This window comes from Jaculus jaculus, chromosome 5 (assembly GCF_020740685.1).
Source record: "Jaculus jaculus isolate mJacJac1 chromosome 5, mJacJac1.mat.Y.cur, whole genome shotgun sequence".
Taxonomy (NCBI): domain Eukaryota; kingdom Metazoa; phylum Chordata; class Mammalia; order Rodentia; family Dipodidae; genus Jaculus; species Jaculus jaculus.
The window spans coordinates 28,219,609-28,247,075 of record NC_059106.1 but is presented as its reverse complement, the minus strand read 5'-3'; the positions used below and the strand labels follow the sequence as shown (position 1 = coordinate 28,247,075).

The 27,467-nt window shown below is 37.4% G+C and overlaps 1 long non-coding RNA gene and 1 pseudogene across 1 annotated transcript in view; both read right to left on the bottom strand.

The window, feature by feature from the left end:
* Nucleotides 1-2,094: 2,094 nt before the first annotated feature.
* Nucleotides 2,095-23,099, bottom strand: LOC123460646 (annotated as a pseudogene).
* Nucleotides 23,100-26,684: 3,585 nt separating this feature from the next.
* The window catches only part of LOC123460896, a 42,181-nt gene continuing 41,398 nt past the window's right edge, over nucleotides 26,685-27,467 (bottom strand). The window contains exon 3 of the long non-coding RNA XR_006637271.1: nucleotides 26,685-27,312. This is a non-coding gene — a long non-coding RNA (uncharacterized LOC123460896). The remainder of the gene's footprint in view (nucleotides 27,313-27,467) is intronic.

Sequence of the window (27,467 nt, the reverse complement as noted above, 5' to 3'; positions counted from 1 at the left end):
GCTAAGTACCCACTAGGAAAATAGGACACCTTGTTCCTAATCTGTATCATTAGCTGAAGTATTCTTAGATATAGCTGCTGTTATAATGCTGTGATCATTTCCTCCTCTCCTTGTGTTATCAAATTTATTTTGAAGATTGAATTTTGTTGAATTTTTAAACAGTGACAACTGTGATAATCATATACTGTTGTTTTCATTCTATTTGCATATTATTATTTTGCCTTTTAACAGGTAAGATTGGTGTCTAGGATACCAACTATCTGGTTACTTTTATTTTAGTCACATGTAATATTTTAATGCAGCTTAAATTAATTCCATATCAACTAGCTTAGAGATCATTTTAAAATCAACTTCTATAAGTTATTTTTGTGCCATGAAATTAATCTTGTTTCTTTGTTGAAAAGTAAGTATTTTTTTGAGTTTCTCATACATTTTGAGATCTTCCTACCAGCTGGAGAAAACCTCTAACAATCAATCAGATTAAGGATTTTTTTCCTCTAAGATTTCTTTTTATTGCATGTGAATGCATGCTACTAATGTTACAAGTTTTATTATTATATATGTGTGCCTACTATTGTAGCTATATAACACATTTCTCTTACCTTTTCATGCCTACAGATTTAAAGTGGAATTATAAACCCTAATTACAATAATCCTGCTTCAATATTGGTCATTCAATAAACTTGCCTGATATAAAAAAATAAAGGGCTGGATAGATTGGTAAATGGTTAGGGTAGTTGCCTATGAAGCCTAAAGACTGGATTCAATTCCCCAGTTCTCATATAAAGCCAGATGCACAGGTGGCACATGCATCTAGAGTTTGTTTGCTATGGCTAGAGGCATTGGTTCACCTATTCTCTCTTTCTGTCTCTTACTATTGCTCTCTTTCTCTACTTCTTCTCTCTTAAATAAAAAATTAAATGAAAATTAAAAAATGAAAAATAAAGTTGAATGGAAGTCTTCGTATCTTCACACAGCTATGAGTTACATTCTAGCATCTTATTCTAACATGAAGTCCTCCCTAAGTATTTGGTGGAGGGCATATTTGTTGGTAATAAACTTTTTCAGCCTTTTTTTAATGTTACATTGCCTTAGGTTGTTCCTCTTCCTGTTCCAGAATCATACACAGCAAAAAGGTGCTTTTTTTGCCACCCTGGGATTTTTATTCTGTATATCATATATAAAATACACAAGGCCAGCAATTGCAGCAGCCACCAGCCTCCAACATCTGAAACAGCAAGACAATCAGAGCCATAGTTAGAGGTAAGGCACTGATATGCACACAAAATAAAACAGAATTGCACAGTTTATCCTTCACTTCTTTTCTCTTAAACCAATTCTTGACACAGAAGCTCATTGCTGAAGGATGGAAACCCTTTTCTTCACCATGCCTCAAAAGAAACATTAACCTTACCTGACAGGGTGAACAAGGTCTCTTCAATATTTAATGGTAAATAAATAAAAAAATCCTATATGATCCATAAATGTTTTGTTACATGAGGTACGATTTTTTTTTTTTTTTTTTTTTTTTTTTGCATTTTGGGTGGATTTGAAGAAGCAGGAGTTATGGCAGGGTGGGTTGCACTGCTGAGAGGTAAACAATATGGGCAGAAGAAGAAGTCTGGCTTCTCTGGGAGGAGACAATAGTGGACTCAAACTTAAAGTGAAAGGCACACACAGCAGACCGCCCCTGTGGGTGAAGATGTAGCCTGGAATAAGTGTGTTGTAGAGAGGAGAGGATATCATGGCAGAAGTGGCCACAGGACTGAGCTCTCTCTGAAGCAGTGGGGGGTGGAAGGCAGGACCAGCCATGATGCTGCACTGAGAACCACAACCTGTGACTATGGTGACATGGTGTGGGAACAAACTGTTCTCACGCAAGCCTAAGTGCCAAAATCCATGCCAAGGAATATGTAAAATTAAATGTCTCTTTTCTTTGAGAAGGAATTAGGCAAGTTTGAATCAGGCTACACTGGATCCCAGTGAGGCCCTACGAGTTGGGTCTGAGAGTCCCAGAAAGAAGTTCTGTCCGTCCTCCTGGGAGGACATGGGGCCGGCCTGAGAAATAATGGGACACTGAGTCCCACTAAGGAGTCATTGTGTATGGAGGGGAGCGGCAACGCGTAACAAGCTGGCCCCCAAAACATCTCCCTGAAGACTGAGAAACTCACAGAACTGACAATACTTTCATCCTGCTGAGTGGAGTCTGAGGAGGGCTCCCTGTGCACCTGAGCATGTAGGGCAGCAGCAGGGGTGGTGGCTGGGTAGGGGAACACAGCTGTGACATGGCCGGGGCCAGGGCGGTGGCATAGGGCGGGTAAGAGCTACCCAGGCCTTTGGGGATGCAGGTATCTGAGCAGCCGCTATCAGGGTATAATGGTGCTCATGTGATGAAATGTGCTCCTAGGGCAAGGTGGACATGGGTGGGATTTAGTGTCTCTTTAGCTCCCTTTTAGCCTTTTTTTTTTTTTTTAAGCTTTGACAAACTCCAGCTTCAAGATTTGTGTGTCAATATCAAAACAAAGACTGTTCAATGCATTTTTGCTGCTGCTGCCAAGTTGCCAAAGATCACAGAACTAACAGACTGTTTTGAGGTGAGATTGATCGGGACTCTTCATAGCCTTTGAACCTCTGAAGAAGCAAGTAGAGTTCTGAGGCTTTAATGTCCACGGGAGACTGCAGAGGAGCGGTGTCCAACTTCTTCCTCTAGGGGGCGGATGGAGCTGCTGCAGTGCGTGCCATCCAGCTTTGGAAGGCTCAGGGGGCGGGGGAGCCAGCACAGCCTCAGGCCACAGCAAGAAAGCAGACAAGGTGCTAGATGGGTAGCATGGGAGTGCCTTGAGAGGGGAAATTGTGGAATATGGCTGGGATCATATTAAATCTGGTGGATTTCAGTGGCTGGAAGGGATAGGACATGGGGGAAGATAGTTGGAAACCCAGCAAAGCTGGAGATTTTAAATGTAATACACAGATTATAGTATCAACATTGCAATGATATGTCTTTCAAAAGATTTATTTTAAATATTATTTATTTATTTTAGACATGGGAGAAAGAGATAGAATATGGCTCCACCTGTGCCTTTAGCCACTGCAAACAAAGTCCAGATGCATAGGCCTCCTTGTGCATCTGGCTTATCTGGGTACTGAGGACTCCAACCTGAGTCCTTAGGCTTTGCAAGCAAGCACCTTAATCATTGAGACATCTCTCCAGCTCCTGCAGTTATATTTCTATGTGCACTTAAGTTTGTGAACTATTGGGCATAAAAATTCTTCTAAGAGAAGATACCTAGGGCAATGTTCTATTGCTTAGAACAAAAGCAGGTCTTAGGAGAATAAGTGTCAGTGGCAGCCTTGAGTAGCTCACTTCTAAAATCTTTCAAAAGGAGAATTAACAGGCAGATAAGAAAAGTTAAGAGAAGCCTATTAGCTGAAAAGTGCCCTACACTGTAAGTAATAGGACACCTTTGCTCTCTTGTTAAATTTTGCAAAATACTCTTGACTCAATGGAAGTACAATAACCTTCAAGAACTTTTCTACTGAATTCCTCATATGCCACAATTAGTAGACATTCATTCCTTCTGTATTATTCTCTAGAATTACTCATCTTAATACAAGAAGATATACAAAGCAACTTTAACTAATGTCTGCATTTGAGGAAGCAGTTTACCCTTAAAATTGAAAATAATAATAGCATCATTCCAAAGCTCATCTTTTCCCCTTTACAATTGGCTGGTCAAGTCTCTGAATATCCTGCATTGAATATAACACATCTAGGATTCTTAATGCAAATTGATGGCCATTTACACAATAAACTCATCAATATCTGCTTCTGGAGTAGATTTCACTCATACAAAGAGAAATAACAAACTCATTTTGTGGTTGTATTAAATAAAACATTTTTAACTACTGGGAAATACCTGAGTGTTGTGACAGTGGGTACTTTAGGTGATTGTATTCCATGCTGTGGGTCTTTAATTGTGTTCTCCCTGTCACTATAAATTAGCTTTGGTAGAAAACAAAGGCTATGCTTCTGTTTTAATCATGGTGATTCCTACAGTATGAAGTACTCAATTTAAAGAACACAAAGTGCTGAACAAATTATTATACACTAAATCACTTAATTGTTGCCCCTATGCCTATGTAATTGCTAATGATGAAAGTAGGTGAAATCACTCACAGGTCATAATAGCAATTCTATCTAGAATGAAAATAAATCAGAAAATACATACAGGGCCTAGAATTAAGAAATTTCCCACTAGGTGTATTAATTATTCTCAATAAATAGCATCTCCTTGGAGCTAATTTATGTATTAAAAGAACATAGAAGGTGGAGGACCTCGGTAGAAAGCTCAATTAGAAAACTGCTTACCATGCGTGGTGGTTTGATTCAGGTGTCTCCCATACACTTAGATGGCTTGAATGCTAGGTCACCAGCTGATGGCAATTTGGGAACTGGATTCTCTCAGAGAGGATGTATTGTTGTGTGTGGGATTATGGGTGCTGTAGCCAGTTTCCCTTTGCAAGTGGTTGGCACACTATCCTGTTACTGTTATCCATCTTATGTTGGCGAGGAAGTGATGTATATCCTTTGCTCATGCCACTTTTTTACCCCCTTGTCATCATGGAGAAGCTTCCTCTCAAGTCTGTAAGCCAAAACGAACCCTTTTCTCCCACATGCTACTCTTGGTCTAGTGTTTTCTGACAGCAGTGAGAACCTGACTGCAACAGTAAGATTGGTAGTGAGAAGTGGGATCATTACTAATAGACAACTGACTGTGGCTTTGGACTTTTGGAACTACTTTTTAGGAGGAATGTGAATTAAGTTGGAATCTTATCCTACAAGACACCTTGCAGTGCTGTAAGTATAGTTTGATGGACTATTCTTGTCAGAGTTGAAATACCTGAATGCAGTAAGAACTATCGACTGTGAGGTTTGGCTGATGATGGTGAGAAAGAACTTTGTAGCAACTGGACCAAAAGCAGTTTATGTGAGAGACTTGCTATTATACCCATGTCTTGAGAACTTGTGCAGGGTTGCACTGAATAGAAATGCACTCATGTGAGCAGAGGGATATGACACAGAAAAAAAAAATCTTTGGGCTGAAACTTCTGCCTATTTAGCTGCAATTGTTTGAGATGCTACAACTATTACCATTGGGCCAGCTGACCTGGATTGGGACAACAAGATGAAGAGTGTTTTGACAGTGTCTGAATTCAGACCACATGGAGCCATTAGGATGAACTCTGGGTTATAGTAGTGATCCAATGGAGATGCCAGGACTATGGGATGGCTGCCAAGGAGAGTTGAGAGCACCAGATGAAGTTTTCTGGGATTGTGATTAGCCTAACTGGAGGGGTTGAATTGGAACACCAGAGTCTCATCACTGGCTAGAACTGACTTAGAGACATGTTATTGGTTAGAGATGTTGGACTTGAAGATACAGAGTTTGATGTTTTCCCTGTATAAATCTTGTATTGGTTGAATATTTCTTTACTATGTCCAATGGCATTGTTTGAAGTGTAGAATTTTACTCAGTCATTATGTTTTTTTTTTCTTGTTTCTGTTGTTATGACTGAGTTAAAAGACCTTGGATAATAGAGATGTTTGAACATCATTGGGATTGATAAAAACTATGGGAACATTCAAAGTCGGGCTGCAAACATTGCATTTCACATCATGGTTGGTTCAGTTTTGGGGGGCTAGGGGATGAATGTGGTGTCATCCATAAACTTATGTATTCTTAATGCTAGGTTCCCAGCTGATGGTAATTTGGGAATTCGATCCTCCTGGAGGCAGTGTATGTTTGGGGTAGACTTATGGGTATTATACCCAGCTTCCCCTTGCCAGGGTTTGGCGTATGCTCCTGTTGCTGTTTGTCTAACTGATGTGAAGTGAAATATTTATACAGTGAAAACATATAAACACTCAAAAAAAGACATTGAGGAGGACTTGAGGAAATGGAAAGACCTCCCATGCTCCTGGATAGGCAGAATTAACATTGTGAAGATGGCAATCCTACCAAAGGCAATATACAGATTTCATGTAATTACAATTAAAATCCCAACAGTGTTCTTCACAGTGATAGAAAAAATGATCTCAAATTTCATATGGAAAGGCAGAGGCCTTGCATATCCAAACATATCCTCAGCAAAAAAAAAATACCTTTGGAGGCATCACTATACCTGATCTAAAGCTATATTACAAAGCCATACTAATGAAAACAGCATGGTGCTGGAATAAAAACAGGAGTATAGACCAATGGAATAGACTTGAGGACCCAGACTTTGGGTCAAGCAATTATAGCTACTTGATACTTGACAAAGGCCCTAACAATATAGGCTGGAAAAAAGACAGCATCTTCAACAAATGGTGCTGGACAAACTGGAGAACCATATGCAAGAAATTGAAACTTGATCCACCCATTTCACCATGTACTACACTCAAGTCCAAATGGATCAAAGACCTCAACATAAGACCAGAAACTCGACTACTACTGAAAGAAAATATAGAAAGTACTTTCCATGATATAGGGATGGAAAAAGGCTTCCTGAGCAAAACCCCTGTAGCTCACGAGCTTAAACAGTCACTCTACCAATGGGATCACATGAAGCTGAAGAGTTTCTTTACAGACAAGCATACAATAAGCAAAGCCAATAGATTACCCACAGAATGGGAGAAAAAAATTGCTGGTTATCTAACTGACAGGGGCCTAATCTCTAGAATCTATAAAGAACCCAAAAATCTAAACAGTAAAAAGTCAAATATCCCACTCACAAAATGGGGCAAAGAGCTGAACAGGCAGTTCACGAGGAAGAAATGCAAATGACACCTCCCCCAGCAGGCTGCTAGAGACTTAAGTTGTAAACTTGATTTTAATTTAAAAAAAGTCCTAGAGGGCATGGAGGACATACATTTACATGTAAACCACCACAACCTCCTTTGAAAGCAATAAGTTCTCTTTTTAAATTTTTATTTATTTATTTATTTATTTATTTGCAAGCAGAGAGAAATGGAGAGAAGAAAGACAGACAGGGAGAAAAATGGGCATTCCAGGACTTCCAGCTGCTACAATTGAATTCCAGATGCATGTACCAATTGTGCATCTGGCTTTATGTCTGTACTGGGGTATCAAGCCCAGGATATTCAGTTTTGCAAGCAAATGCCTTAACCACTGAGCAATTTCTCCAGCCCAACATTTATTTCTTAAATAATACACTACTTGATATCAGAAACCCTGCTTACTCAGCAAAATAACAATAAGCACTGTTTTGAATCATATCTAGGTACTGATCCTGTATAAAATGGTTTTAAACAGTTAATGGATCTCTTGTCACCTATAGAATATATTCTGAACTAGAGTGACAAACCATGTGTCATTCCAGATGGAAGAAGACTCTTGAGTTTAATATATTTTGTTGACTCTGTTTGTCTGGGAACGTCAGTTATCATACACACACATACCAAATTTTGTTGAGTGATGTAACATTGCCTTGATAATGAAAAATCAATTGCAATATTCTCATCTTAAAACATAAGTTGGGCTGGAGAGGTGGCTTAGTGGTTAAGGAGCTTGCCTGCTAAGCCTAAGGACCCAGGATTGATTCTCCAGGTCTCACTTAAACCAGATGCACATGGAAGCACATGTGTCTGGAGTTCATTTGCAGTAGCTAGAGGCCCTGGCATTCCCATTCTCTCTCAGTCCCTCACTCTCTCTTAGTTTCGAATAAATAAATTAAAATATTTTTTTAAATGCATAAGTCAGGTAGCTTCTAGGTTCTGTGTACCACTAGATGTAATTTTGGATTAAAATGAAATATTCTAAGTCTTGTTGTGACAGGAGTAGTTTGTCAAAGCCTGGGGTTTAGCAGTCCTAATACCACAGTTGCCTTGGTATAGGGACAAAATATCTGACCAGAAGCAGCTTATGGGAGGAAAGGGTTTATTTCAGACTTACGGTTCAAAGGTGGAGTTTCATAACACTGGAACCAGCATAGGAGAACAGGTAACCAGCTCTTATCTTCATGAATCAGCAGCATGGATAGGAGCAGTCTATGTGAGCTAGCTCTGAAAGCATAATGCGCTGGACTAGTAAACGTCAAGGCCTTCAGAGACACACCCCATCCAGCAAAGCTGCACCTCTCAAATGCTCTGCCAGCTGGGGGCTAAGTAGCAAGCTTAATCATAAACAGCTGAGGTTAGTGGTACATTTTATATTCAAACCACCACACCTAATAAGCTAGGATCCCAATGCAAGAGAAGAGCAGGTTATAGGTGGTCCATACTTGGTCTTTTCATTTTCTTGATATCTTCTGAATTAAGCTCATATTTTAATTTGCCTCTACATTTGAAATTAAGGTCTGGGAAATTAGAATACCATCCTGAATATGAATCCCTTAATTGCCCATGTTTAATTGGTCATGCTTGATAGGTCAATTAAAGAGGCAAGTGAAAAGTAGAGAAGGGACATTTGTTCGATGTGGCCATACTGGTAAGACAAAGTAGCACAGTTGTTGCCATTCCATCTTCAGGGTCCTGTCATGAGGTTTAGGTTTAACTAGAAGGCAAGAGTTCTGCATAGCTAAGCAGTGTTAGTCAAAGTGTGGTCCCACGCACCATAATTGGCTGGGCTCTCTAGTCTCTCTGGGAAGGTTGTCTTCCAAATTGTCAGAGCTCTTGCTGAGAGTCAAGCTCATCCTCTGTCAGGCAACAGGCTTTAGCCTTTCCTTCCTTTATCATGATGTTTCTGGGGAAACTACAATTTCTTGCGGGTCTATTGTCTCAACAGTATGGTCCAAAGAGGGGAATATATGTGTCTCTTGTAGAATATCTTTGCTTAAATGTCTAAATAGCTTTATGTGACAAGCTATTAAGTTTACATCTGTATTATGACTGCACCGTAGCAAATGCAACCCCAGTACATGACAAAATTTTAAATTAACACTCAGAGAGAAAAATGGAAATCAACAAGGAGATAAAAGTTACCTGACTAAAAGCACATTATCTTGACAAATGGACAAGTACAAAATCCAGTAATCACAAGCATAATGGACATATTGAAGTTAACGTAAGAGCAGGAAATAGGACTTGCATAGTCTTTTCCATGTAATCCAAATGGAAGCCTTCTGATTGGTTTAATTGGAACTTAACTAGCTAAAAACAGAATAAAATAAGCATGTCCATTTATAAGTACAATTCAAAACTCTTCCTCTGACTACAAATTTATGTCTTACTTAAATGACACAAAAGTATACTGGTTTCATTATTTCATTACACAAACAGCTTCCTGGGGCAGGAATGGATGGTGCAAATTCATGTAAGCTGTTATGCTGTAAGTTCTTATCCCAAGGTATTAATAATAAATTAGAACACAAAGAATGCTCCAAGCAAGAAACTAAAATCTCAGATCATTGTGCAATGCCACTCTTCTTCCTTCCAGATCATATGATACCATAATTCCCTAATTCATAGGGAGCTCCTTTTGCCATGACCACACTTTTCTCAAGAGTCTGTATTAAGTTATCAGCTAGCATTGTTTAAAAACTTGAATATTCTTGATATGAATACCTTGGGAGTACTCAGCTTAGTATCCTGAACACACTAACTGCTGCCATTACTACTGCTACACACAGACCTGAGAGTGGATAATGTTCACATGACCCACACTGGTTTTGTCTGTTCTCATGAATTTTAGGTCTTTAGGACATTGACTTGTTAGCCAAAGAAAATTTAGAATTATAGGAAAGAGAAATGAGAAGAGATCCACAGCTAGGTCTGAAATGATCTTTTGGAATAAGTATTTGGGGGAAGCAATAGGGTATTATGTAGGTAGATGAATGTTCTATTTATAAGTGCATTTTTTAAACAGAGCTGATCTGTTGATAATAAACATGAATACATGGTTACGTGACCTAAAATTCCTAGTGAAGAAGCCACATCTGTGTGAAGCTTTCAAGGCTATTTGACTGGTTAGAATTTCAGTGATGGTTGAGAGGTTGGAATGATGCATTTATAGCCAGATTGTCTTGGGCTACCTGAGTTAAGCTCCTTTGACAGCCATTTGACATCCTCCTCTGTGACCTAACATCCTGTGATAAAAAGAAAAATATTTTCATAATATGGGAACAGAAACCCTAGTTTCCAAAAATCTGAAGGATGAAAATGTCATCAGATAGCATCTGCTGCTTATGGCACAGATTCTCCCTTGATGGTAACCCACCTACCTGATGTGTCCACCAATTAATTTGAAGAGTGGGTTTGATTTATGGCTTTATTTTGTTCTCTAACTATAAAATCTCATGAAATAATTAGCAAATTGGAACATGGAATTTGGAGTAACCTAAATCTGTGTTCCCAGGCCATGGGCAATAATATATAAATTTTTTTAATCTCTTTGAAGTAAGTGTTGTGGTTTTTCTGTTGTCAGTAAGTAGCTCTAAAAGTTTGTAGAGCTTAATTTGTGATTAACAATATGAGTTCTGGCATGAAGAATATAATTTTTAAATCACAGCTTTTCTTTATAACTTCCTCATCTGTAGGAAAAAATTCTAATAATTTTACTTGACCTGGAAATGCATGTGTTCAATAAATATTGGATATAGTTTTTTCTTGAGTGTTAATTTTTTGAGGATTTTGGGGGTTTGGTTGGAGTGCCAGTAAAGTCTTATGCAGTCCATATCTAAAAGAATGCCATCAGGAAAAACAGGACCCTGTGATTATTGTGGGTTCTGCAAAATCTTTATACCTGGAAGAGTAATGAAAGAACTTTAAGGAAATAAGAATTTGAAATCCATATCTCCACTGATGAATTCTGTGACATCTGAAATGTTGCACTTCTTCCTGGGTTAATATACAAAGGTCTGAATCACAGGGTATCAATGTAACCAGCAAATTATTGTATGCTGAGCCATAGGTATCTTTGCAATGTTTTCTTACAGTGAGATTAAATGAGATTGAAAATTACTTTCAAGTGTGGTGCCTTGGAAAATTGTAGCTCTGAAAGAACTGTCCAGCAGCCTCAGTAATTCCTTGCTATTAGTCCTCCTTCCCTACCAATATGATAGTGTAATCCTCATGGTTTCCTGCTTCTGCCATGTCTTCCCCACCATGATGAAGCATTCCCTTTGTACTCTAAGCTGAAGATAAATTCTTTCTTTGATTAATCTACTACTGGTTAGATATTTTGTCAAAGTGATAAGAAAATAACTCATAAATTTTCTTCCTGTCCCTTCTCTCCTCATTCTACAAATACTGTTGTTTATTTATCTTTCACCTAACTCTTTGTAGTATAAGACTAATTCTAAATTTGTATACTTCCTTAACATGAATTTTTCCCAGTTCCATGATGATCTTTCATTTTATAATAAATCATATATACATACATTTTATAGTTTCAGAAAAATATTAAACATGGTTTTCCTGCATACAATCTATCACAGTAATACAGTGACAGACACATAAATTTCCACGCATATTTTTTTTTTAAATCAGGATTCGGTTCTGATGAAGTCTGAAATAAATCACAAAGTAAAGCAAAATAAAAATCCATAGTTATTACTTGTCATATGTTGAATAACTAACAGACATACTAACTCAAACTAATGGTGTAAGTGGCTTGATAACCAGACCTATCCCATACACAGTTGTCAACTATATTTAAGATATCTAAGTTCTGAATTCTTTGGTAAACTTAGAATCCAAAATAACCTTTGTACCAAATAAGCATGTGGCTATATTTGATAGAAGGGTGTGGTGATTTGAACATAATATGTTCTCCATAGGCTCAGGTGTTTGAGATTAAGCCTTCTTCTTAGTCCCTAGATAGTGGATCCTTTGGGTGAAAGAGCTTGTATGTTACCATGGTGGGCTTTGGGACTTTATAGTCCAGCCAAATTGCTAGCATGAGACAGACCTAGTTTTCTCTCATGGCTCCATCCTTACTTTCAATGTGTGTTAGTTCATTGCTCTACCAAGCTTTTCTTGTCATGATGAAGCTTCTTATTAAACCAGAAGCCAAACAAAATCTTTCCTCCCATAAGTTACTTTTGGTTGGGTTTTTTGTCCTAGTAACTTGAAGGTAACTGCTACAAAGGGGGATCTAACCCTCCTATATTGCACTGCTTAAAGTAGAAATAAAAGAAAATTGTTAAAATTACCCTCCTAAAAACTCAGGGATCAAAACAATTAAAAAGTCTATGAAAGTAACTTTATTTTCCTGTTTATATTAAAAACTTGAATGAAATGGTTACCATGTGAAGTGTTCATGAGTTTCTTGCATTATTAAAACAAACAAAAGAAACAGCTTTTTCAGGCTTTTAAATGCTCTCATGAATAAACCCACTAATGATCTTTGGCACTGGGAGCCCAATTATTTCTTTTCCTTGGTGTTTTTTTTTTTTAATTTTCTTTCTTCATAAGACTATTACTCAGTAGGGAAATAAAAGGGTGTGTTTGGGAAGTAATTTTCATTAACTTGTAAGATGATTCTTGACTACAAAAGAAAACTTAAATAATTAACCCCTTGTAAGGGTAACATGGTTATTAATTTCATATTAAATTGGTGTTCAATGCAGATTTTACTACTTCTTAGCTGACAGAATGTGTACAAATTAAATAGCACATGTTAATAACTTCATTCAGCTCAAATTTGATAGAGAGGTGTATGAAATGGCTTAACATGGGGGTCATGGTAAACCCTTTGTGAGCCACTGTTTTAATCAAGGAAATGCACAGCACTAACATGAAACATGAAATTGGACCTTTATTATTGTTCTGAACAGTACTCAGCACAAAGATGCTCATAGAGTGACCTCAGTCATTACTCCATATGCTCATCTCACTGCCTTACATCGTAGTGACTTTCCTCTTTATTGAATACTCATCCTTACAATGTGTTGTCCAAATTTGGAGTGCTCTGTCCAAAGAATGCCAAAAGATATATTAAAAACACCAAGACCATGAATTCCTCAGCAATAGCTTCCAGAAAAGACCTCTGGTAGTCAATTGCTATATTTGTATCTGGACCCATATGAGATTACCAGCTTTTCATCAAGGAAGATGTTACCGTGAAAAGAAATGCTGAAATAAGAATGTGGCAGACTCTAAGGAGACATTCGTGCTTACAACTCAAGCCATACAAACATTTGAACAGCCTTTAAGCAGTATACAATTCAACTAACACACATACACACACAAGAAAAGAAAACCAGGGTGGATAGCAAGGATTCACAGTTGAAAAAAAAAAAATTAAAAAGAGAGACAAGAGGAAAAAGATGATTAATGAAGTGGAAAACCTGCATTCCTTAAACATAATTTACTGTCTCATCCATACCCTCCCTCCACCTCTTCCCAGATATCTATGGGGCTTAAGTTTTTTTGTCAACTCGATCAGATTTGGAATCCATAGGCATTCCCCTTGGTTAGGTCTCTCAGGTTGCTTTCAGGAAGGATTAACTGAAGGAGGAGGACCTTTTGCCTTAGTGAGGACTTCCTCCACAGTGGGTAGCTCTGGGGGAAGAGAATTACTTCATCTAACCTCTCTGCTGGTTCTGCTTGTGAGTGAGTGCTTCCCTTACAAATGCATCTTTCCTGTCATCTATAATTCTTTGGTATTGTGGTCAAGTTTCCTCAGCCTTTCTGTGTGGACTAAAGACCAGTGGCTGTCCAGGACACTTCAGGTCTCAGTGCTGGATTGGGACTGCTAAAACATCCAGCCACATGGACTGAGAAACTACTGAGCCCCTTGACTCTTGGGCATGCATACTGCTACTGTTGGCCTTCCATAATCTAGAGAACCCTGACTGATATACCACCAAGAATGTTCACATGAAAGCCTTTAGCTTCAACTATGCACATGAAAAGTACATCCATTAGCCCTCCAGCAAACTATTCTATATTTAATTGTGTGATCTTCATATGTATGATATTTTTCTGGAAATTCCTTTATTTTAGTTTTTCTGCCTTATTTTTACTATAATAAAATAACTCACACAAGAGTAAGAATGCTAAAGATAATATCCTCTTACTCAACAAGAAAGCTAAACTCTGAAATAAACTACATGCATATATTTATGTGGGTATAAATAAATATACACATACATATGCATGCATATATTATTGGCTCAATGAAAAATTGACATAAAATTATCTATTTGATGATAATTCCACACATTCTACAGAATCTAGATACACACCTACAAGAAAACAGTTTATAATAACAGATGTACTGAGAAGTAGCCCAAGAGGATCCATAATTAACTATTATATAAATATCATATACAATGTGCTTGCTCTTTGAGTTTATAAGACAAAGAAGTTGTCATGAAAGAATGGTTTAAATAGGTATAATCTGGAAATTTTTTGAATAATCCATGTGTTAGCTACAAGAGCAAAGATAGAGCATCCAAAAGGGCTACTGTTTGTGTAACAATAAATAAGCAAGCTTGTCGTTGAAAGAAGTAGATCTGAGAAATTAATCCTCTGGAAAAATGGAGAGTTTGGTGTAACATCTTAGATGGATTTATATGCCAAGCAATATCAACTCAAAATATGTTACCAACCTAACTATAAGAAGATAAGTCATTAAATTCTTAATATAAATCACATAAGGTAATAATCATGATCTTTGAATCTTAATTATAAGATGAAAAGCACAACTGGTAAAACAAGTAATACAAAAATTTACCTTATCAAAGTTAAACATGTAATGCATCAAAGAATCTTAGAATGTAAAAAGACTACCTATAAGATAAGAGGAATATTCACAGTTCACTGTCTTACAGAGATATAGCTAACAGAAACTACAAAGAATTCTTATAACTAAAAAATGACAAAAAATACAGACTTGTTTTTTCTAAATGGAGAAACAATTTTGTAGACATAACTCCAAAGAAAATATGGTAACATCCAAACAGCATACGTTTTCAAAGCAGCATATTAATATAAACTTATCATTAGTCATTAAGGACAAGAAAACAAATTTCATAGTGAATTATCATTCCACAATAGAGGAATATCAATTGTAAAACAAAAACAGCATGTGTTTATGAGGATGTGAAGATTTTTTGAACCATCACATATTGCTGGTGGGAATGAAAAAGTGGTTCAGCCCCTGAGGAAAGTAGTTTGGTGGTTCCTCAAAAATATAAATACAAGTTACCACATGGTAGAACATATGTACTATAATATATGTACTATAAGAATTGATGTAGACAGAGCAAGTTCTAGTATACATGTGTTTATCACAGCATAATTCACAAAAGTCAGTGGTGGAAGAGGCCTAAAGACCAATGAGGTAAATAGATGTAAAAAGTGGACAAACATAGCTTAGAATGAAAGGATAATGCAACAGTAGAAAGCCTTTAAAGGGGTGAAGCTCCAGGCTTACAACAACAAACCTCAACATAGGATATTTGTGAAAGTATGACAAAGGGTACTCATATCATGTGATTCAACCTGGAAAAATGGATGCAGAACATTCATCTGTGTAATTGTTACCAATGCATGGAAAAAGTAGGAATGAGGAATAACATTAAAATGGGTTAGCAGTTACTATTTTTGATTGCTAACAGTATTTTAGAGAAAGGCTTGTATGCTTGATACATGAAGAAGATGAATGCCTGTGATCAGAAAGATGTATAATTACAGATTTTATTATAAACTCCTGGCACACTTTACTTATAAATGAGAATTTTAGCTTGCTAATCTATTAGCATCAGTTTTGGCCATGTGGGTTTCTTTGGGCTCATGCATTATTGTTTAAAATGTCACATCCACTTTCAGGCAGACGTTTGATATTTTGTACTCTCATAACTTCCTGACATTTGAAAATCAATGAAATTTGAAGATCTGTTGTGATCAATATAACATCTCAAAGCTACTTGGTATAATAAGAACAATAGATTCTAACTGATTCTTTCCATCCCAAGAAACAAAGTAAATCATAAGGAAATATATTTGTGATTTCTAAACAAAGATTGTTAATTCAAAGCATGTATATTTTTACTCTATCTCTTGAATTATTCTACTAAAGAAGAATTAAAGGAAAAATGATGAATAAACCATTATGTCTATACTCTCAACTATTTAATTGTAAATAAATTTTACGTTCCAAAGTTAACTCAGTGTCTGCTTAACTGGTAGAGCAAATCTGAGCAGGTTCATGAGCAAGGAGAAATGTGATTACCCTTACTGGATGTCATGGGAATAATCAGGAGACATGGATTAGAGAAATCCTGTGATGATGTTATATTAAACCTCACTTCTCAGTTGACAGACCATAACTGGGGCAAAGGATATTATCTCACAGTACAGTACAGATATTATTAATTTTTTGACCAAGTAACAATAGAACTGACAAAATGCATGAAATGTGGAAAAAAAAAAGAAATTCAGAAATAGTAATGTAGATGACGTTTTATTTCCTTCACCTTTATATATGACTTTTCTGTAATGATGGCATTTCCCATTGTGTTTGTTTCATAATGGATATATATCATTTAAAAATGTTATTATCAGAGCTGGAGGGATGGTTCTGTTGGGAAAGTAGTTGTTTCATAAGCATGAGGACTTGAGTTCAGATCACTCTCACCCATGTAAATGCCAGGAGTGGTGTTTCACGCCTGTAATCCAAACCCCAGGGCAAGCTGACCATCATGGCTAGCTGAACTCGTGAGCTAGAGGTTCATGAAAAGACCCTGGCTCAAAAAATGAGGTAGAAAGCAACAAAGGAAGATACACATTGCAGACTGAAGCCTACACACACACACACACACACACACACACACACACACACACACACACACATGCTCACACACACATTAGTACTTGCACACATGCAATTTTACATATACACATGCATGCACACTCCACACATGAAACAAAGGATACAAAAAGATAAACCTTATTTTTAAAATGAATGGAATTTTTCTGTAAGATCTAAGGGAGCAAGATCGCAGAAACATGTCTTGAGATCTCAGAAATATCTGGCTAACCTTCCTCTTTCTGGAAGTTATTAGAGATAACTGTGGGCTTCAGATGCATCTGCATAATGAATGATGCAACAAGGCTGATGCCTGAGCTTCCTTAGGGCTCAGAACTCTGCAGTTCTAACTAGATTCCTGGAGGCATTTATAGACAATTTATCAAACAATGCAGAATCTGCCCTGGGAATTATGGAAGACAAATATTTTAAAACTCCTGATCACATTCTAGTATTTATATTATTATATAGACTTAAAGAAAACATATGGGTGGTACTTTAATCAGCACCCAGAGAACATTCAGTGGACCTTGATTCATGGGCTATGTTGGAGAACAGCTCTCCATCAATATGACTCAGTAGCAGCGAAGAGCAAGGGGAGAGATGATTGTGCCTGGAGGCTGGAATGTATTATATTTTCAGTAGAAAACAATTTTTGAAGTAAGAAGATGGTTTTTCTCTGAATTGTTTCATTAGAATTTGATCAGGGAGAAGAATGTTTCTATTTAACTCCAGAAAATGTAATTTTGGCTTCCACCCACACATAGAAGTTCTCTACAGGCTGTTCACAAATACAGAGAAAGCCGGTGTGAATTATATTTCCTTGTGAAGGGCTCTTCCAAATGCACGGATACCAGAAACACAACACTGTACTCCTCATGAGTATCTATCTTACAGCAACTACCCACTTGTGGCAAATTACAGCCCACTCATAACATCTGTTTGCATGCCACTTCTGATGGATCTTATCTAGTAATTTTGTTAAGAAATGCCACTTCAAAAATCTTTCTCATCCACTAATTACATAGGTTTTCCCTACTGTGGGGATGGCAGTATCATAAATGCACAGGTCCCCAGTTTACCTCTATGTGGGAGAGAGGACTTGATTGAGTCCAGTGGTCAATCCTACTGCAAGAACAATAGTCCAGCCTACTTAACATCATTATGTTTTATATTTGGAAAGTAGTTTTTCTTTTAAAGTCTGAGTGGATCTCCAGTCTAATTTTGTGTGATATCATGTATAGAACAAACTGTCAGGAGTAATATGAATAATTTTTTTTAAATAAATAACAGGACAAGTGTTCTTTAAACCATTGTCAGTAAAAGGGTATATTTCTTCCTATCCTATTAGGCAGTTCCTAATCTCTTTCTCTTGCTCCATAACTCTCCATTCTCTCTCCTGGCATTAAGATATAACAATGGGCTCAAGAAGTTGACTTCTGACTGTCTGAGAGCTTTCTCTCTCTCTCGCTCTTGTTCCCTCTCTCTCTCTCTCTTTTTCCCCTCCCCTCTCTTTCTCTCTTCTTTTAGGGAAGGATTTTCACTTTATCCCAGGCTGCTCTCAAATTCATAACAATCCTCCCACCTCAATTTCTTGAGACCTGGAATTATAGACATGAGCCACCATATCTGGTTATTAAAATCCTTTAAATCTGAACTCACAGTTATTGAATCTGACATGGAATATTAGGGCTAGGAGTCTCACTGAAATTTAAAATTTGTGGATGCCAATAGCCTCCCCATCATGGAATCCAACTACTTTGACCCTAGGAAGATCCAGTTGCCAGAGGATGACTGAGCAGTTGCTGAGTGGGGCTCAAGAAATGCCATCTTCCTTAACTCCGGCCTGCCATTCTTTCTGTTCCTCAGATTACCTGATTAAAGAGATTGAAAATAAAAAAAAAAAAAACACACATCAATAATCAAAACAAATTGACTTCCTCGTCCCTTGTATTACTCTTACTAGTCTGTTATAGTAAATAGCAATAAAGATTATCTGAGCTGAACATGGTTGCAAACTGTTATAGTTAAATTCTATGATCAGTTTGATCATATTAGTAGTCAGGTAAGAAAAAGGCCTCTAGGGTGAGCTTGTAGGTTTTCAAGAAGAATTGATGGAGGGAGGAAGGGAATAAGAACTTCCCATAAAGTGGGTAGCTCCTCTGAAAGAGGACTATATAGTATAAGGATGTTTCCAGAGAACTCAGAGCCTTTTCCTAACTGCCACACTACCTGTTGGGGTTTACCTCTACCCTGTTGCAGCTATCATTTGCAACACTGAAATCGAGGGTCTATGACATTTTCCTTAGGGTGTAACATGATGCCATCATTTTATAGTTTATTTATTTATTTGAGAGAGAGAAAGAGGGAGATTGAGAGAAAGAGAGAGAGAGAAAGTGGGCATGACAGGGCCTCCAGCCACTGAAAATAAACTCCAGATGCATGTGCCCCCTTGTGCATCTGGCTTATGTGGGTCCCAAAGAGTCAAACCAGGATCCTTTGGCTATGCAGGAAAATGCCTTAACCACTAAGCCATCTCTCCAGCCCCATGATTCCTGGCATCTTTAGCTTGGCAGCTATGTCAACTTTGCATCAGAATAATACTATAGGGTTGTCAGGCATAAGACGAGGGTGATGAAGCTATTGACACTATTGAACAAAGGACCACCAGAACCTCACCTAAAATTTGAGCATGTGTTCCCTCCTCTCCTTTCTCCAGCTACAACAGATCTTGGGGAAAGCTAGATTATAGAGGATGTAGAAGGTTAACTCGAAGAGAAACTCTAGGATGTAGCTTCCATGAGTTCTATCCAGAATATGAGACTTTATGGTGATGTGGCTGACTTTGGGTTATCCATGCTCCTCTACATAACCTTTCATCCCCTGGCTCTAAAAATAAACACATTAAACTCATCATATGCTGTTGGTACAGAACATGAAAAGACAAGCCTGGAATTTGGAAGACATTCAGTCCCCAGACAGTATTGGGCTTGGAGTTGGGCTAATAAGCCTAAGGGTATAATTCCAGAAATGCACCTCCTCCAACTCCAAGCCCAATACTTACTACTTCCATCCAGATATGTGACAGATCCCTACTGGTGCCATACTTTCCTCACCATGATGAAAATTCACCTTTAAACTATAAGCTTATAATAAACTCTTTCCTCCCATAGTCTGCTTTTGGTTGGTAGTATTGTCCTAACAATAATAAGGTAACTGGAACTTGCTTCAAGTAAGACACCCTGCACCAGTTAAGTAAAAAGAAAAATGATCAAGGAAGATTCCTCAAACCCAACTATATCTTCCATATCCACAAACGTGGATGCAAAAATATGGATGCCTTATATACATGGGTGCATATCCCATATATACAGAAATTACTATTACTGTTAACTTCTTATTGGAAGTACTCCTTGTTTTCATTTTCCTGTAAATAAGCAAATGCTTTGGGTATTGGGGAATTAATTGATCACTGGTGGAGTCTTTCTTGCTGCTCTAACTGCCTTGAGCAAAAGGACTGTCAGTGAAATGATGTTCAGGTTGACCTTTATACCCTAACAGTCATTGGCAGCACTTCGCAGACACCCTGGAAGAACTCCATGATCACTGACCCCACTCCCGACAGTGCAGCTTCATGCAGAGCTTTTTAAAACCATTTGTGCCAAATGTTTTGCTGTTACAAGATTCGGTGAACTTCAGATGACCCCTCTCTCGATATCCAGAGAGTGTTATCAATATGTTCAGATGGCAGACAGGGTACTTGATCACCAGAGAAGTGGAAGACATGTCCAGGATCACAGGTTTACCTTGAACCTAAGGCAAAGGGGAGAGAATCGTCCTTTCAAAATCATTACTGTTTCTGAAAAGAACAGAGACAAGCTATGAATGAGCGAGTAAGACCAGAGTCTCTGAATTTCACAGCTGATGTTTATAGATAGTTCATTTTGCATCAATCTCTTCTTGAGTAGAAAAAAAGAAATCAGGGACTGGTAGGGAAGTCCATTGTCCTTCCATGCATCTCTTAAATGGTGGGGCTTATGAGAATACCATTTGGCCTGATAGTAAAATATTACATTTATTCATAAACATCAAAACTAGCAAGAAGTAGTCTTTTTACATGTTGTCTGTTAGTTAGTATTCTCACTGCTGCAACAAAATACCTGATAAGAAGCAGCTTAAGGAAGGAAGTGTTTACTTGGGCATACAGCTCAAGTGGATACAGCTCATCACAGTAGGGAGGGCATGACAGCTTTCATAGGATTTAAACATTGTCCTTAGTCAAGTTCTGCCCCTGGAAGTTGGTTCCAGGGCTAAGTCAAGTTCTGCCCCTGGAAGTTGGTTCCAGGGCTAACCTCTTCCTGAGCAAGGCCCTAGCCCTAACCAACAAGCTGTCCCTCTGGTTCACCTGAGCCAGAATACAGCCCACCTCCACTGAAAGGTTATAAGTACCTTTGTAAGGGAAGGGCAGGCTCTCTGATCACTTGGCAACTTCCATCTATGGGTGAGTTTTCCCCTCTGCTGGGCCTGGGCTAGCTCGGCTCAGGCTTAGTTGGGAGTGACCCTAGCCCTTCTCAACATGGACTCCTTTGTCTTCTTCAGCTCCCCACATGGCAGGAGCTCCTGAATTTTCTCTTTTCTTTCAATGCTTCTTTCCAGGCACTCTATGTGGGATCTCTATCCATGTGGGTGCCTTTCCTTCACTCTGTACTCCCCTCAATAAATATAATAATTTAATAATTAAAAATAAAACAGCATATCAAGAGAAAGAGAAAGGACCTAGGCCAATTAAGGTTGTTGAAAGGAAATGCCAGACTTGGGAGATGGCATAGCAGTCAAAGATGTTTCCTTGTAAAGCCACACCCAAAAGTAGTATGAACATATCTGGTATCCTTTTTGCAGTTGCAAGAGGATCACATAAATGCAAATAACACATAAGTGAAAGTAAATAAATAATTAAAAATGTTGAAGGTAATACTTAACTGTTGCATAAAGAGAAATACATCTTTCAGAATGAGCTGATCAAAATAAAGAATAAAGGATAAAATTTAGAGCTCTTATGTTTGAAATTTGTTATTTCTAAACATGCTACTTATATGTAAGCATGTTTTGATTTTGGACAACTTAATAGATGATGTTACATGATGTATTATTAGAGAAGGAAAATGGATTCTGGAGTGAAGTCCCTCACCTTTGAATTTGCTATGCACCTTATGTCAGTTAAAACAACCTCTCCAAAGATGCCTCTTTTGGTTGAAGCAGGGTTGCTGAATTCTTGATATATAGACAGTGCCACCAGCCCTACCTATCATGAAGACTGATAAACCTTAATTAGATGACTTTACTGTAAGAGGCTCAGAGCTCCCATTAATGTGAGAGGGCATGGCACAAAAGAAATTGTGGTACCAAACAAGGGTGAGGATAACAACTCCAGAAGCTTAGTAGATTGCTCAATGGGTAAATTGTGTACTATATGAGCAGGAAGACATGAGGTTGGATCCCCAGCACCTAAGCAAAGTGCTAGGCATGGTGCATGTACCTGTAATCATAGTGCTGGGGAGGTAGACTTAAGGAATCCCTGGGGCTCACTGGCTGGTTCTTCTACCCAAATGGGTGGGCTCATTGTAGATAATATCCTATTTTGGACTCTGGTCTCCACATGCAAGTATGCACACACATACACATGTACACACACACATACATCATGCAACATATGCACATGCAAAAAAAAAAAAAACCTGAAAGATGGACAGCTACATATGTACAAGGTGACTCCAGAAGAGCCTCTCCAGCTTTCTGGTCCACACATTTCTGGCATTGCTCTGCTAGGCCACTGGACATTAGGGCTACAGGGAGGAGTGTTTGAGGATGTTGTTAGACATCAGTTCAAATTGTAATGTTAAAGAATTGTGAAGAAGCAAGAATTCCTGACTATCAATAATTGGGCACTTCTCCTGGTTCAAGTGATCATGTAAAGCAGGTAATGAAACAAAACCAGGAGAGTACATTCCTGGTGGGTAGTGGTTTATTAAAAATAATTTGGAGTTGGGCGTGGTGGCGCACGCCTTTAATCCCAGCACTGGGGAGGCAGAGGTAGGAGGATTGCCATGAGTTTGAGGCCACCCTGAGACTACATAGTGAATTCCAGGTCAGCCTGGACAAGAGTAAAACCCTACCTCGAAAAACCAAAAAAAAAAAAAAAAAAAAAAAAAAAAAAAAAAAAAAAAAAAAAAAGTAATTTGGGACATTGTTATAAACTGTAAACAAAAATAGTTTGAAATGCAACTTCTCTAATTCCATATAAAAAATTTATCTTCTAAAATCCACTGTTGTAGTTACCTTCATGTTGTTGATACTGGGATGAAACACTGGTAAGCTAGTTAGTAAGCCTCAAGGTCCATCACCAAGTGACGTACCTCCTCTAGGAATGCTTCTCCACTGGCTAAGGACAAAGTATTTAAATGTGGGGGACATCTCTTTTAAACCCACAACCACTTTTTTGGTGCAGAACTGCAAAAGCACATCAAGGATGGTGGGTCCTAATGTTCTCCCAGGAATCATTGCATCATTCTCCAGTCTTCATGAACATCTTTACCTTCTGATGCCCAATTTCCTTTCACTAATTTACTCCATCACTCCCACTCATAACCCATTTTATGTGAATATACATGCAGCATTCTTTATGAGTACTTTATCAGAGTATTTAATAATGTTTGATTGTAACACAAGAAGCAAAGACTTCATTCTCATATCCATGTGGCAGTCTCACATTCATATTTAATGCCTATTTATCATAAAACCTCCTACTTTTACTATGAAAAGCTTTAATTATTAATTAATATTTCAGTCGCATATATCTTGGAAAACTGAAATTCAAGAGGCCTGATGAAATGCAAGTGATTTGTTGTAAATGCTAAATTGGAACGAAGGGTCAGACAACTGCAACTCCAATCGTGAGGATTGTTAAACAAATAAATTAGGGTCAATTTATTTGTATAGAGCAAAATAATAGTAATGTTGATAGGCACAGACTTGTTTTTATTGCCTCTGCCTTAAAAATATTATGTGTTTACCTCATTATATTCAACTACCAGTTAATTTCTCTTCCTCCCTGTCAGAAGAATTATTTCAAGGACATGCCCTTCTTCTTCTCTCTCTCTCTCTTTTGTATTATTAGTTATATACAGAGTATGTATACAGCCATGTTGGTACCATCAAAGCTCATTCTCATGTGCATGAGCTTCTTCTGTTAACTAACTCCACACGTTCACTTCCAGAACTTTACCCAAACAAATCCTGTCAAGATGACCATCCTTCTATACTGTTAGGTACAGTACCTACCTCCATCCACTACATGGTCCACTTTCTCTCATCCTTATCACTGTTGAAACATGTTCTTCATGTGATTTCAGGATGCCTTTATGCTATCTTCTGATACACATCCCTCATAGTTGTCTGTCTACCTCATAGCAGTTTCTTCTTCATATGGGAACTCATGATTATCTCCTGATACATTTATACTCTTCTATCTGCATTCATTTCTTGTTGATGTTATAACTTTCAAGGCAATCTTTACATGAATTCATCCAGATTTGTATCCTGTTTCACAATTTTTTTGGTCCTCATGCCTAAATATCCACATTCCTTATTAATATAATGCCTCAGCATAGCTGAAAATGCTGTTCTGTTTTGATCCCTTCCAATTCTCTTCTTATATAGTTTTACAAGTTATTTAATGGCAATTTGATTTCATGTCAAGACAAAAGATCCCCCTCACCTTCTCCTGTTCTCCTCTTCCTTCTTCCCTCTCTTTCTCTTTCTCTCTCTCTCCCCCTCTCTTTTGTGAATTGAATCCAAGCTTTACTCATGAGTATTATACCACTAAGACACATTCCCCCTAGTCCTAGGGATCAAGCTTGACTCTGTTCTCTCACAGACTCTGGTTTCCAAACCACAGTGAACTCTATGTTTACCTTTAAAATATGTATATATTATACTGACTTCTCATGGTTCCATGCCTGTCTGTGCGGGCCAACCATTGCCCATGCCTGATGTAATGATGAATGTCAACTTTATGACATCAGTAATTAACTAACACACTAAAAGATAGGTTTGCGAGGGCATTTCCAGAAAGGATTAACTGAGAAGAGAAGAACTCTTCCCCATAATGGGGAGTCATAGCAAGTGCCAGCCCAGATAGATGAAGGCTATAGGAAGCCCAGAAATAGCAAGGAAATTCTTGCCTGCCTTTGCTCATTGCTTGTGAGTGTGTTTATCTCTGCTGCAGCTGACACCTTTTGCTGCCATTTCCATCTTCATGAGAATAGGCATTCCTTTTCACTGAAACAATATTCAGTGGAAGGTTTAGCACATAATAGGAATCAGAGAAAAATATTGGACAATTGTGAATTAATTGATATAGTTCATTATCATCATATTATTATCATTATGATGACAGAGTTACTTGTTTCAGTGTCATTCAGAAGATGCATTTGTACATCATTTGGCATTAACAAATTGCATATGACTTTTCAATATCATCACTGAGCCTAAATTTAAAGCCACAGTAAAAGATACTGGTAACAACCACCATGTAGATGTGATCTGTTTCTTTATCTCTGTTGCTATCATTAGTAGTATCTCTAATAATCATTTCTGTTGTAAACCCTCAAATTCCAATACTATATTGAAAATAATTTTAATAACCAGAAATATTGTTGAAGGTAATTTCTTTTTTAATTAAAAAAGCTTGCATGGACTTTTTATAAAATCTGCCCCTAGTCCTTTCACTCTCCTCTGTAAGAGAATGGGGTCAGATATTCTTATAATACCTTGTTCATCTTTATTTAACAAGATTATTTCTCAATAAGAAATGTTATGAAAATTTCTTAGAATTATTGGCTTCTTCTACTAGTTGTTTTCATTATTCACTTATCTCTAAAGCTTTTCTGGTGTTCCTACTTAATTCTTTCTGAAGTACTTTGGTAAATATAATATGCACCTTTCCTTATTTTGTGAATCTATAAAGATATTTGGATTATGCCAAGAAAGAAAAAGAACAAATTAGCAATCAAGCAAGCAAGGAAAACGGCAAGAAAGGAGAAAAATAAAAAGGGAGGGAGTGAAGATAACTTAAATAAAAGAAAATACAACCTGTAAAAATTATTCTTTTTAATCTTATAGTAGATTACAGGTTCAAATCAAATAAATATAGAAAAACAGAAGTTAAATTTCCCACAGTAAAACATTGGAAATATTGTTTGCCTACATAATTACAGGAATCATTTTAATTATTATAGATCTCTAATCTATTTTTGCATTTTTCTTCAATTCTGTGGCATTGATATCCAACACTGAATTTCATCTTTCTTTTGAGTTTTATCTTCAGGATCCTCTTCACGGATAGATCCTAAATTAAAAAAAAAAAAAAAAAAGCTCCTCCTCACTCAAAAAAATATCAAAATGTCTTTGTGCTACTGCATAATATCCTCAACTGTTTCTGCTTTCTAATTCCCAGTTCACCTTTTAAGACTTATATTGATACCTATCAAAATGTTCAGAAATATGGGCTGGGGAGATGGCTCAGTTGGTAAAGTACTTGCCACACAAGCATGAGGACCTGAGTTTGAATCTCCAGCACACATGTGTAGCTGGGACATGGTGGTGTGAACTTATAATCACACCACTGGGGAAACAGAGACAGGTGGCCCCCTGGAGCTTGCTGTGTACTTAGTCTAGCCAAATTATCTGGGTTCAGTGAGAGATCTTATCTCAAATATTAAGGTGTAATTAAGGATACTAAAAATCAATATCTGGACTCCACATATACCTACATAAATACATGTGCCCACACCTGCATACATGAGCATACATATGCAGGAATATAGATTAGTTATAATTATGTCTTGGCAGTTGCTCTGATTGGCCATTATCTTAACAATTTTATTACATTTTAAAATCAAAAACTAAGTTCTTAATAAGTGATTATTACAATTATTCATGAAATACCCAGGAGCAGATATAAGCTTACTGAATTTTCCAACTTACACTATGTTTTTAATATTTCATTTTAAATATATCATCAATTATTTAGTCAGCATTCATTGCCTAAGCTGAACCCATTGGAAGAGTTTGATTAACATAGAGAAGCATAGCTTTGGGAAAAACAATTCTAGGTTTATTGGCTATTGCTAGTTTTCCAAATGTTCTGTTGTGAATGAGCCAATTTCTGTTTAGATGAAACTTATTTTTTTTCCATGTAGCAGTAGAATTCATATGGTATTTACATAAGCAAGATGAATGAAGATGTGTTGGTTAGGGGGCCCTCAGGACACTTGCAGTGAGAAGAAACAATGAAAGAAATAAAGATATTCATAAGGTTTTCTTCTATGTGCTGTAATCAATAGTCTCACCAAGTAGCAGGACACACATCTGAATGGACCAGTCTTCTTTGATTTAGCACAGAGCTGATCCCCCAGGGCAGCCTCAGCTGTTCACATTCACTTTGGAGCCACAATGCTGACATGTGGAGTTTTCATTAACCATTTTGGTTTTAAATCTGAAACAAAATAGACATTTTCTAAGTATTGCTAATTAATGCTCTCTGACAAAGTCATGACAGGCCAAAGTTGGCATTTTGATTTTATCCCCCTGAAACCTCAATTATCAGTATTATCATACTGTGTTTTCCTGGCTTCTCCTTAATTGTATGTT